Below are 12,402 nucleotides of genomic sequence, written 5' to 3'. Positions count from 1 at the left end.
TCAAGAGTTTTCTACGCAATTGTTCTGGCAGGTCAAGGTCTCAAGACAGGAATCTACAACTATGTCTCCCAGAGCTTTGGATGTCTCTGCAGCACCGTTCCCCAACTGCTGCTAAATTGTGATTTGTATAAAGTGACACTATATATATCAAGAGGTCTTTGTGAATTCACAGGAGTTGATCCTATAGCCAGCGCATAGTACCTTCTTGTGATTTTTTTCTGTTTTTATTAGCCAGATAAGGCAAGTTACTAGTTTCAATCTCAAGCATATAAAATAATTTAGACAATATTTCATTGCAGCCCCTAAATAAGCAGGTTTTCTTTTCCCCTATTTTCTGCCTTTCTATAACCTTCCTGATAAACGTTGGTGAAGTACCAAGAACACAATAAAGCAAAGTCTTAATTTATATATCCTCCTCCAAGCATTTTAAAATGAACTATCACTCTACTAAAAAAGGAAGATAGAAGAATTGATGCATTCAAATTGTGGTGTTGGCAAAGATTACTGAAAATACCACGGACTGCCAGAAGAACAAACCAATCAGTTTTACAAGAAATACAACCAGAATGTTCCCTAAAGGCGAAGATAACTAGGCTTAGACCCTCATACTTTGGGCACATCATCAGGAAAGACCAATCGCTTAAAAAGGACATCCTGTTTGGTAAAGTCGAGGGCCAGCGGAAAAGAGGAAGACAGTGCAATGGATCGATACAATTACCGCAACAATGGATGCAAACTTTGGAACAGTCAGGCATATGGTGCAAGACCGAACAGCGTTTCTGTCAGGGCCAGCCTCGCTTCGCAATAAGACACAGACTCACTTAATGGGTATTAAGGATTTCTGGTTTATTGGAATGATAGCTGACAGAACGAAAAACGGGAACGGGGGTGGTGGTGCAGAGGTGCCCCTTTTATACCCGCTTGTATTGCCCCAGGCTCTCCCACCCGGCATTGTCCCGATCCCTCTTGATGGGACCCTTGATGGCTGCCTGGGCGTTTTCCCGGTGTCTTCCTTTGTCCCCCGGCGTCGGTTGGGTCCTCCAGGGCACCAGGTGCGGCTTATCTCCGTTCTTCTGATGTCCTCCTTTTCAGCCGTCTATGGGTCCATGGGTGTGGGTGCTTTTGGGTGCTTGTGTTAATCCCTAGTTTGATTATCTCCTTCCTCTATTTCTTAATGATCATGATCTACGTTGTGAGGCTCTTTGTGCCTTGCAACGAGGTCATGACAGTTTCGTTCTGTTATACGTAGGGTCACCATGAGTCGTAAAGGACTCGATGGCAACTAACAACAATAACATCACTCTACTGAATATATGTTTAATGTACAGTGTTAACTAAATGTGTGCATTGCTCTTTTTAAATTACCTGCTGTGAGACTTGACATTTTCCTACTTAGAGTTAAGTAAGAAGGTTAAGTAGGCTGGCTGGCAGTCCCTCTTGGGGTAGCAGGTCATAATTTTCCTGCTTCTGCTTTCCATTAAGCCATCTGTGTCAGAACGAAATGTCCATCAGTGCGCATGTTCAGGGGTTTTGAAGCCCCTCTGGATCACTTCAGATGTCTTTTCTGGACCCTTCCCTGGAATAAACCAATCTTTAGCAGTGCAGGACTACCTAGTCTATCTCAGAATCACCAGCTACCTTTTCTCCTTCTTGCCAGAATCCCGACCAATTATTTCAAACCTCTCCAGATCTCTCTTCCCCCTTACCAGCAGCAGCCTTTTTTCCTATGAGAAAGCCACTTCTATGAAAAAGGTGCTATTTCTACCTCTCTCAGAATAGGATATAAGTTTGAGTAAGTACATCACAGGATGGTGGACAGTTCTGGACCATAATATGCTGTCACAGACAGGAAAAAAACATTAATTTAAGAGAGCCAGTTTGGTCTGGTTAAGGCAACAGGCTAGAAACCAGGAGACCGAGAGTTCTAGTCCCACCTTAGGCATGAAAGCCGGCTGGGTGACCTTGGGCCAGTCCCTCTCTCTCAGCCCAACTCACCTCACAGGGTGGTGGTTGTGGGGAAAACAGGAGGAAGGAGTATTCGGTATGTTCCCCACCTTGACTTATTTATAAAAATAATAAAGATGGGATAAAAATAAAATAAATAAAATAAAATAAACAATTGCTTGGAAAGTAATTATGTTTAATGCATTTGTTAAAATCAAATGTAGTTTTTCTTACAATTCCTGTTTTTTGGAGGGAAACTTCAGGCTGTCTACTCAAATTACAAGTATAGTCTTCAGCTCAAAAATGACTGCAAACTCCTGGATTATGGCAGAAGGATAAACAGTAAGGCAAGGAAGAAAGGAAGTGACTATCAGCTGCTTCAGGACAGCCATAGTGAATGAGTGATCTTTCAAGGAACCATGGTACTTGATGGATGTGGCGAACTCTTTTCAGCAACATGTCAGTAATGAGAGGGGCCAAAGCAAAAATGGGTGTGCCCATACCATGTTGCCTCATTTGCATATCAATACCCATTTATGGACACACACACACATACGCACACCCATTCATGATACACACTTTCTTTTTGATACTTACAACTTCGTAGAAAAAAAAACAATAATATATTGTATAACATAACACAATAAATCAGTTAAGCTCCAAATAAACACGAATCAGCCAAGTAGAATGAATGCACATTATAGGCATTAAAGCTAGTATCAGATATTTGTTGTTTATTCGTTTAGTCGCTTCCGACTCTTCGTGACTTCATGGACCAGCCCACGCCAGAGCTTCCTGTCGGTCGTCAACACCCCCAGCTCCCCCAGGGACGAGTCCGTCACCTCTAGAATATCATCCATCCATCTTGCCCTTGGTCGACCCCTCTTCCTTTTGCCTTCCACTCTCCCTAGCATCAGCATCTTCTCCAGGGTGTCCTGTCTTCTCATTATGTGGCCAAAGTATTTCAGTCTGGCCTTTAATATCATTCCCTCAAGTGAGCAGTCTGGCTTTATTTCCTGGAGGATGGACTGGTTGGATCTTCTTGCAGTCCAAGGCACTCTCAGAATTTTCCTCCAACACCACAGTTCCAAAGCATCGATCTTCCTTCGCTCAGCCTTCCTTATGGTCCAGCTCCAGCTCTCGCAGCCATATGTTACTACAGGGAACACCATTGCTTTAACTATGCGGGCCTTTGTTGTCAGTGTGATGTCTCTGCTCTTAACTATTTTATCGAGATTTGTCATTGCTCTTCTCCCAAGGATTAAGCGTCTTCTGATTTCCTGACTGCAGTCAGCATCTGCAGTAATCTTCGCACCTAGGAATACAAAGTCTTTCACTGCTTCTACATTTTCTCCCTCTATTTGCCAGTTATCAATCAAGCTAGTTGCCATAATCTTGGTTTTTTTGAGGTTTAGCTGCAAGCCAGCTTTTGCACTTTCTTCTTTCACCTTCATCATAAGGCTCCTCAGTTCCTCTTCACTTTCAGCCATCAAAGTGGTATCATCTGCATATCTGAGATTGTTAATGTTTCTTCCAGAGATTTTAACTCCAGCCTTGGATTCCTCAAGCCCAGCTTGTCGCATGATGTGTTCTGCATACAAGTTGAATAGGTAGGGTGAGAGTATACAGCCCTGCCGTACTCCTTTCCCAATCTTAAACCAGTCCGTTGTTCCGTGGTCTGTTCTTACTGTTGCTACTTGGTCGTTATACAGATTCTTCAGGAGGCATACAAGATGACTTGGTATCCCCATACTGCTAAGAACTTGCCACAATTTGTTATGGTCCACACAGTCAAAGGCTTTAGAATAGTCAATAAAACAGAAATAGATGTTTTTCTGAAACTCCCTGGCTTTTTCCATTATCCAGCGGATATTGGCAATTTGGTCCCTAGTTCCTCTGCCTTTTCTAAACCCAGCTTGTACATCTGGCAATTCTCGCTCCATGAACTGCTGAAGTCTACCTTGCAGGATCTTGAGCATTACCTTACTGGCATGTGAAATGAGTGCCACTGTTCGATAGTTTGAACATTCTTTAGTGTTTCCCTTTTTTGGTATGGGGATATAAGTTGATTTTTTCCAATCTGATGGCCATTCTTGTGTTTTCCAAATTTGCTGGCATATAGCATGCATTACCTTGACAGCATCATCTTGCAAGATTTTGAACAGTTCAGCTGGGATGCTGTCGTCTCCTGCTGCCTTGTTATTAGCAATGCTTCTTAAGGCCCATTCAACCTCACTCTTCAGGATGTCTGGCTCTAGCTCACTGACCACACCGTCAAAGCTATCCCCGATATTGTTATCCTTCCTATACAGGTCTTCTGTATATTCTTGCCACCTTTTCTTGATCTCTTCTTCTTCTGTTAGGTCCTTGCCATCTTTGTTTTTGATCATACCCATTTTTGCCTGGAATTTACCTCTGATGTTTCTAATTTTCTGGAAGAGGTCTCTTGTCCTTCCTATTCTATTGTCTTCTTCCACTTCTGCGCATTGCTTGTTTAAAAATAATTCCTTATCTCTTCTGGCTAACCTCTGGAATTTTGCATTTAATTGGGCATATCTCCCCCTATCACTGTTGCCTTTTGCTTTCCTTCTTTCTTGGGCTACTTCTAGTGTCTCAGCAGACAGCCATTTTGCCTTCTTGGTTTTCTCTTTCTTTGGGATGTATTTTGTTGCCACCTCCTGAACAATGCTGCCAACTTCTGTCCATAATTCTTCCGGGACCCTATCTACTAAGTCCAGTCCCTTAAATCGATTCCTCACCTCCACTGCATATTCCTTAGGAATATTAGTGAGCTCATATCTAGCTGATCTGTGGGTCTTCCGTAATCTCTTTAGTCTGATCCTAAATTGTGCAAGAAGAAGTTCGTGATCTGAACTACAGTCAGCTCCAGGCCTTGTTTTTACCGACTGTACAGATGTCCGCCACCTTTGACTGCAAAGGATGTAGTCAATCTGATTTCGGTGTTGTCCATCTGGGGAAGTGCATGTATAAAGCCGTCTCTTAGGTTGTTGGAAGAGAGTGTTTGTTATGCAGAGCAAATTGTCTTGGCAAAATTCTATCAGCCTATGTCCTGCTTCATTTTGTTCTCCCAGGCCATACTTACCTGTAATTCGAGGTGTCATTTGACTGCCCACCTTAGTATCAGATATAGGAATGAAAAAAACATGCAAAGGGATTAAAATAGATTGTTAATGACTTGTGCACGCACAGACGCACAATTACATGTTGAAATACTGAAAATGGATGAGAAAACGGACTTTTTTAATACTGGAAAGAGTATAGGTCTACACACACAGACAAAGAGAACAATGACACATTAGAAGTGTGCACTGGCAGCACTGTAATGCAGCTTAGAACAGACCATCATGCTATGTGCTGTCTCTGCTCTGTGAAGAGGGCCCCATCATTTCTGAAATGTGCACCTCTCTTGTTGCAGTCCAGAAATCCAGCCACACCTTCTCCAACTGGGTATTTTCTGCAAGTATTAGACTTCAGTTTCCATGCTAGCTAGGGCATGTGGAAGTCTTCCTAAGGGTCTCTGGATTAAAGACTAATCTAACCTCTTCAAATGTGACTTCTGTCTCCTTGGTCAGAAGTGTAACCTGTAATCAGCTCTCTTCTTTTACTGTATAATTTTTGCAGAGGTGAAAGAACCAGGAATGTTCGCTTTCCCAGGAAAGTGGCAAATTGCTAGAGTGACAAACTTATGTAACTGAGTAAGTTTGAATGTCTGTATCCCTGGCTATAAAAACTCAAAGCAACTTCTTAATTTACATTTTTAAATGGGCTCCATTTCCCTTCACTGTTTGGAATAACATATTTCTTTGGAAGGATAAGGTCTATGGCTTATTAATAGTAGATAGTGAAGTGGCCTAAACTACAGTACTTACTCACTAGTTTTCAGAAAAGTTGCCATGCTGACAATTTCCAGAAGGGGGCGCAAGAATACTTCTGCCTGCCCAGCATGGGTGCTTCTTTCTCTGACTTCTACTCACCATTGGGAACACAACGAACCATACATGCCTCCAAGGATGTGATATCCTCCAGATGTGCAAGGCCAAGGATAATGGACATTGTAGCGTGACACATCTGGAAGTCTCAGGGTCAAAAAGCCTGCTCTCTGTTCTTCTGCTTTGTGCACATTTCCTCCATTTCTTCAGTTGTGTCCCCTTGACTGAAATTTATTTTGCAGTCTCATCAGGGCAAACCCCTGTCCTATTATATCCTGTGAAATGCCAGGTCCTCTGCATTACACAGTCACAATAAATGGGTGTCTGCAGGGCATGAAAAAAAAATGGTGAAAGGTCCCCTGTGCAAGCACCGAGTCATGTCTGACCCTTTGGGGGGGACGCCACTTTTGCGGGGTGGTCTGCCATTGCCTTCCCCAGTCATCACCTTCCCCAGCAAGCTGGGTACTCATTTTACCGATCTTGGAAGGATGGAAGGCTGTAGGGCAGGGTCAAAAAAGTCAAGATGGCAACTGCAACAGTGTGATCAAAGCTCTGCCAGTTTTTTATGAGTGGACAGAGTTTTGATCATACTGTTGCAGTTGTCATCTTGACTTTTTGATCCTATCCTGTGGACACCCCTGATAATAAAGCCGCCCCTCACTTTGGCTTTATTTTGCTCATCCCATCCCATTCTTTCCCTGAAAATTCCTTTCCCCTTGGCTATCCTTCCATCGGTTCCTTTATTCCTCCCCATTTTTATCTGATCTCTCAGGTTCCCACTTTCTAAACCTCTCTAGTCCACTGGGACCATCAGAATATGGTTAAGTTACCAAGACCTGGACATCCAAGATCCTTACTAAAATAAAGTGATGTAATGCTTGCCTTCAGTATAGGAAAAAAAAAGCATGATTCAAATATAATAGATAAAACCACCATGAGCAACTTGTACTAGGGCTTATTCAGGCCAGGTGCCTCTTGTTGTTTCTATGATCCTTGTTCCTCTAACCCAGTGCTTCCAAAACCTGAGTGAATTACCCAAAATTGGGTAAAAGTGGTTTTTGTCTGGGTAACGACACACGAACCCATGACCCAGTCACAACAGGGACATTTAAATTGACCTAAAGTGTTTTACCTACATTGGGCAAAAAGGACTTTCTGATAAGCGGTTTTGGGTAATGAAGGAAAAAATTTGGGAAGCACTGCGCTAACCAATTGCAGCAAAGCCACCGAGTTACATCTTCAACACAGAAGTTGAGATGTAAAAAAAAAAAGTAGAAATTAAGTTAAACATTCTGCTGCTACAGAAGAAGAAAACAAGAGACTACACAGCAATCTTTTATGTAGTGGCTTCTGAGAATAAATGTGCTCTCCAAGCAGTGAAAGTTTAAAAATTCAGGGGCACTTTGTTTCTGGAAGCAAATGACTTACTCTAGTGTTTCTCATGTTTCATGTCTCAGCATGCTGGCTGGGGAATTCTGGGAGTTGAAGCCCACACATCTTAAAGTTGCCAGAATTGAGAAACTCCAACACACTCACTGCAGAATCATTCAGAAGGAACCAGATGGACTTGACTTGACTTGACTTGACTCTTCTTTCTTAACTGTTGGCTGCTCCCCCCTTGGTTACACACCCTGCCTCTGGACTCTCTGAGCTCCGTTTCCATTCTTTGCTCCCAAGCCTGTATTGTATCAGCTATGCTGGTGCCAAGGTCAGCACTGCCCCATGGAACTGCAGCAGAGCTGCCCTTCCCATTGGGCAAAACAAAGTGGCCAGGGAGTGGACAAGGGGGAGGGGAGAGTAGGAAATAAGGTGTGGGAGGACACAGCTGTCTGGTGCCCTCCAAAGGAGCCCACATCACCACACCTTGCATTGCCAGGCCCTCCATTTTATCCCAAAGTCCTTCAGCCAGCCCTAATCCTGAGACGGCAGTTTGCTGAGGTTGCTGACTCCTCTCTGTTGACTTTCACTTTGCATTATGGTTCTTCTCATCATCAAAGGAGGGTGAGCAAGCATTTTTTCCAAGAAGGGCATGGTGGGTGGGGCTGAAAGAAGCTGAGCACAGAGCCAGAGCCAAAAGTAGATGGCGACTTGCCCAGTCTCTCTCGAAATCCCTGTTTACCGACATTGCCTTTTCTCTTTCATAGAGTAAGAGAGATGCAGAAACCTCGTGACTCTTTACTGCCATCCTGTGATCATCCAGATTTTTGCACCCTAGATCTGGCAGCCCTACTTTTAGCAGAGCTGAGGCTGTGGGGAAGAGACAGGCAGCTCTGGACTGATCCCCTGCATGATGGCAGTGGTGGAAGGTGAAAGTAAGCCAAGGTCAACATGGCATTAGTCAAAAGTCCATTGATTCTCCATCCTTGCTGCTTTAACAGGTTAATTCTGTGGTGTAAATCTATGTGTTTTCCCACAGGACTCCCACCCACCCCAAATTAATCGCCTTTTTTCTCATAGAGGTCATTTCTGTCAACCCTTTCTGCTTGACACCATTTCTTTAGCAATTAAAATGTTACATGAAATGTTGGCAGATAATCTGCCCAGGACAGAATAGACAATGGAGAAAGGGAAGGGAAACTGGTTGGTTTACCAGTTTAGGAGTTGCATGTACCTAGGAGGAGGTGAATTACTAGAACAGTCTTTTATAAGCTCATTAAGTGATAACTCTAAGAAGAGTATTATAATATGACCGTAGAGATGGGATTATTTTATCTTGTTTTCCTGAAAACCAGAAAGGAAGATGGTCATTCCTCAACAGTAGGTAAGGGCGAAATGTAGCCAGAGTAGGGGTGTTGGTGAGGGTTGGTGGCCATCTTGGAGGAAGATGAGAAAGCTGGGGAGCCATGGGGGGCAGGAGGGGGACAATGGGAAGGGGGAAGTACTAGAATGGGAGTGCCCAGGTGCAGGATGGTATGAGAAGCATCCAAGGGCACTAATGCAGAGGTAGGACTGGACGAGGCCACACAGCAGAAGGGTGGCCAAGGGTGTGTTTTTCCAACGCAAATCTCCCACACAAGTGGTGTTTGTTAAGTCTTGCTTCTTCACAAGGAAGGATGGAGTCCATTTTGACAGAAAATACCAACCCACCCCTGTAAAAATCCATGGAAAAATGGAACAAGAATCTTACAGAAATAGTTTTACCCAACTGCTGAGTAAGCACCAAGTTTGCTGTGTCTTTGCACTTCCACCCAATGATTACTAAGATTCACAACCATGGGAAGAGCAAGGTCTGCCTCAGTTTCCTCCACGGCCTGAATTATGGTTAGTTGGGCTGAGGCAGCAGATCCTGGGGTGCCATTTAAAGATCACAAATGGCCAATTATTTCCATTACGTTATTTTACTACTGTGCAGGGGCATAATTTGGATATTCTGACCCCAGCACCAAGGATTGACTTATGAAAGAGGAAAGGAAGTATGTTCCATTTTAGTAGCCATTCTGTTCTGCAGCTTCCTTATTTTTCCTTGGATGGTGGGTTAAGGATGGATTTTTTGGACAGATGACAAGTTTGTGGGTGCCCTGCCTGGGGCTCATTTTGATTTATTTTTCTGGCTCAAGAACAATTTCATGGGTCTTTTCTTAAAATAATTGTTTGTTTATGAAACACTTAGTACACAAAATGCATACACTTAGTAACATGCATGGTAACTGGGAAATCATATATGAAAGATTCCCCATATATGCAGTGAATGCCATTCACCCATGCTAAATACTTAATAAATATTCTCTGCCTGTCTCATGAAAGACCTGCTACAACATTTTGCCAGTCTGGCTTCTAGATAGTAAATGTAACAACGTCCCTGCATAGGAGAGATTCCGCTGGAAGAAACAGAAACAGGATCCCAAGGGCTTTGCTTCTGCACTGCCTCTCCTGCCTGGCCAGTGACCTGACCTAATAACTCCTCTCCTAATCCTTTTCCTAATCCTTTTGAATTCAGACAAGCAGAGCACTTTCTTATTTTTAGCTGACAAGTCTCTGGACATTTATCAAATTTACTGCAACTTTTATGTCACCTGTTTTACTGTTTCCTAATATGTTTTGGTCTTCATTTTAGAAAAAATCCTAAATTGCATAGGATTTTGCCATTTAGGATTTTGTTGTTACACTGCTTTCCATTATGATCTTGGTCTCTGCCTGCAGTCCACAACATTTCTGCAAAGGATCCATGAGGCCCCTAAAAATGCAATTTTTAAAAAATTCACAAAGTGTTTCTTGAAAATGCAGTTCTGCATCATAACATTTCCAGATTTTTTGGTTTCCCTTATGCATATTTGTGCTATACCCATTGATAAACACAAGCTAGCCCACCTCTAAATAACAATTTTTGTTGTTGTTGTTCAATCGTGTCCAATTCTCAGAGACTGCCTGGACAAGTCCCTGCAGTTTTCTTGGCAGGTTTTTCAGAGGTGGTTTGCCATTGCCTCCTTCCCAGGGCTGAGAGGGAGTGACTGGCCCAAGGTCACCCAGCCAGCTTTGTGCCTAAGGAGGGACTAGAACTCTCAGTCTCCCGGTTTCCAGCCTGTCTTAACCACTGCACTAGACTGGCTCTCAGCATAACATACTCACTGTTAAAACTCTGAATTCCAGCCACTGCAAAGATGAAACACACACATTAGGCAACACACACATTGTGCAAAATGTGTCCATTATGTGCATACAACATATTCCACACAGCTCTGGCCTCACTATCCCAAGGCCCACAAATACAGTGATACAAATACTGTACTGGAATTGGAATGCTGATGAGCATGGGGAGATGTTAGAATGCAGTGAGATTTTGGTCACCGATGTGCTCATCTGAAAGGCTTGGGTTTCCTACAATAAATGGGTAACAACTGTGGGAAGCATAAGGCCGTCCTCTGCAATTAGGGAATGGTGCATTGTTTAGGTGGCAGGAAACTACCCCCCCCCCCCATGTTTCAGATCACATTCAATTATACCTCAAGATACTCCAGGACCAAGTCATTAGTTTATAAAGTGCTACTAGAGTGAAGAGCAGAGCCATGCCTGACTTTAGATGTTGTTTTTTGCTGCTCTCTCACTGCACCCCAAAGAAGTAGACAGAAAACGTTCTCCAATCCTTTCCTGCAAAACCAGACTTCCGGAGCTCAGAAATATATTACTGCTTACCCACCACCCTGGGGGAGAAGCTTTGACCCACTCACGGGGTTGTTCCTAAGCGCCTTTTTTTACTTTTCTCCCATGAGGGTCATCAGCTCCATCGTTTCCCCAATTACACCCCTCGAAAACTTGACTAAAATAGTACCCTCAGCAAACAGGGAGGGGCAGAGGGGGGACTCACAAACAGGAAGTTTCAGGGGCAGGAGAGAGGAAGCTGCCAATCCACTGGGTCCACAACTCTGTTGTCAAGGGAAGCCTTTGTCCCTCCTCCTTCATGATGGACTCTAAAGGCCTCCCAAATTGGCTCTGGATGAGCAGTAGCTTTTTACCTACTGCAAAGTTTTGCTAATTGGCTTATCTGATATATTGCTCTATGCGCTGCTTTAATTTTTAATACAGTACTGATAATTCTGTTTATTCTTACTGTACGTTATCTTACAGATCCACGTAAACAATCTTGGAAGGATAATTTATACCAAAGCGTGGTTTTTAAAAATATCAAACAAGATGGCTTTTAGAGAGAAAAAATGTAGAGCTTTATAGTATAATCACAACAAATGTTCTTAATATGCTGTATTTGTTAAAGGCAATTGGATACAGCTAAGTGCTATGTCCCATGAACCACAACCTCTGCTCAGCTGAAATAACTTTTAGAATTCCCATTAATGAGCAATTTCAGTTTCCATCTAACTATCTATCAGAATGGTATATACAGTCCACCTTCCCTTAACCTCTTGGAGCAGAGAGATACAAATGTTACATTAACGCTCCCTGTATGGGACTTTGTATGATTTCCCCTATTCCCCTTGGAAGGGGGTGGGTGGGATTTCTCTATTGTTACATAGTGCATATCCTGTAACAACAAACTATAGACACACATACGTCTTCATAGCCAGTTCATATCTGTGCATGTCTGCATATATAATTAAATGTACCTTTGCCAGCACACAGAAGTTATCACAGCCTCTTCAAGTTTGGGCACGTCTATGAGCCTAGCTCAATTTTTATTTTTCAGGATCAAGGGAACAGGGGTTCTGAAATTGTGTGCAGCACTGAGAGGAAGCATATGGCTTCTGTCGCAGACAGACTGGGAGGCACTTTCCACCCACCAGCTGAGATTTAAAACTCACGAAGCAACTCCCCAAGGCTGCAGAGGAAGGAAGGGAGCATATTGGTGCTTCTGTCACCTCACCTCCTTCCCCTCTACCTTCGCTGGCTCTCCAAGACAGCGCATGGTGCTCTATTCTCTCCCCCACACTCCCGTAATACCGGGATCGGGTTAGTTGTACATGATACATGGGTACAGTGCTGTGCCCATTTGGAGTGGGGGCTGAAGGTCATGGAAGTTCAGGGACCCTCTTCCTGAGTTCAAAATGGGGGAGACAGA

This window comes from Candoia aspera, chromosome 2 (genome assembly GCF_035149785.1).
Source record: "Candoia aspera isolate rCanAsp1 chromosome 2, rCanAsp1.hap2, whole genome shotgun sequence".
NCBI lineage: Eukaryota > Metazoa > Chordata > Lepidosauria > Squamata > Boidae > Candoia > Candoia aspera.
The sequence above is the reverse complement of the archived record's forward strand: the minus strand, read 5'-3'. Positions refer to the sequence as shown.